This window comes from Prionailurus viverrinus, chromosome F1, assembly GCF_022837055.1.
Source record: "Prionailurus viverrinus isolate Anna chromosome F1, UM_Priviv_1.0, whole genome shotgun sequence".
Classification (NCBI taxonomy): domain Eukaryota; kingdom Metazoa; phylum Chordata; class Mammalia; order Carnivora; family Felidae; genus Prionailurus; species Prionailurus viverrinus.
This window is the reverse complement of record NC_062577.1, coordinates 10,437,260-10,438,955: the sequence shown is the minus strand read 5'-3', so window position 1 is coordinate 10,438,955 and position 1,696 is coordinate 10,437,260.

Sequence of the window (1,696 nt, the reverse complement as noted above, 5' to 3'; positions counted from 1 at the left end):
CAGGAAAAATGTAAGCTGCATTCAGCTCATGCAGCTCTGATGGACTGAGCATAGCATGACCAAGAAGGTTCTCGTCTGCCTGATCATAAGCTTTACTAAGCTATGTTTTTTAAGACATTTGTCCATTTAAGTTGTTAAATTATTGGTGCAAAGTCATTTCTAATACTTCTCATCCTAATGCTTGTGATGACTTCCCCCATATCATCTTGATATTGGGCACTTGTTCTCTCTCTCTCCCTCTCCCTCTCCCTCTCCTTCTCACTCCCCCCTTTCTCCTCTCCCCCTGGTCTGTCCCTTCCCCTGCTAGCTCTAACTCCCCCTCCCCCCCCTCCCCATTCCTACCTTCTCCTTCTCCCTCCATCTCCCTTTTCTTTGTTTATTTAAATCAAACTTGCTGGGGATTAGGCAGGTTTCTGTGTTCTTATGATGAATTGACCCTTTTAATGTTATGAAATATACCTCTTTATCTCTCTTAATTATTCTCACCTTAAAGTCTACTTTGATATCAGTGTAGTCATACTACCAACTCCTTTTTGGTTAACGCTTGCTTGGTTGGTCTTTTTTCTGTTTTTTGAAGCATTGAGTATTTTTATGTTTCTGGTGTGTTTCTTATAAGCAGCTGTAATTGTATTTTTTTAAAAGTCCAGTCTGGAAATCCTAGGTTTTGGTCTACCATCTTGCTATTTGTTTACTATTTTCCCCTTTTTCTATTTTTTTAAAATTATTCCTTTCCTGCCTTCCTTTATAAAAATCAATTAAAAAAATACTCTTTTTTATCCCTCTGTTAGACTTTTGTTACAGTTTTTAATGTCCTTGTTTTGGTGGTTACCCTGAAAACTACAAGGCACAACTTAGTATGGTCTATCTTAATACATCGTTTACTGCTTTGGGAAGAAACAATATTTGAACAGAACGATTACCAGCAATGAAATTGAATCAGCAAATGAAAAACTCCCAACAAATGAAAGTCCTGGACCAGATGGCTTCACAGGCAAATCCTACCCAACATTTAAAGGAGAGTTAATAGCTATTCTTCTCAAACTATTCCAAAAAAAATAGGAAAGGAAGGAAAACCTCCATATTCATTCTACGAGGCCAGTATTACCCTGGTATCAAAGTCAGGTAGACACCACAAAAAAAGAATTGCAGGCCAATATCTTTGATGAACATAGACGCAGATATCCTTAACAAAAAACAAACAAAGTGAATTCAACAATACATTTAAAAAATCATTCACCAGGAGCAAGTGAGATTTTTTCCCAAGATGCAAGGGTGGTCCAGTATTTGCATATCAATCAACGTGATACATCATGTCAGTAAGAGAAAGGATTTTAAGAAACATGATCATTTCAACAGATGGAGAAGAAACATTTGACAAAGTATGATATCCATTCATGATAAAAACCTTCAACAAAGTAGGTCTAGAGGGAGCATGCCTCAACGTAATAAAGGCCATATATGAAAACCCACAGCTAACATCATCTTAAACAGTGAAAACCTAAAAGCTTTTCCCCTAAGATTAGGAACAAGACAAGGATATCCACTCTGACCACTTTTATTCAACATAGTACTGGAAGTCCTAGCCACAGCAGTCAGACAACAAAAAGAAATAAAAGGCGTCCAAATTGGTAAGGAAGAAATAAAACTTTTATTATTTGCAGATGACATGGTACTATATATAGAAAACCCTGAAGAC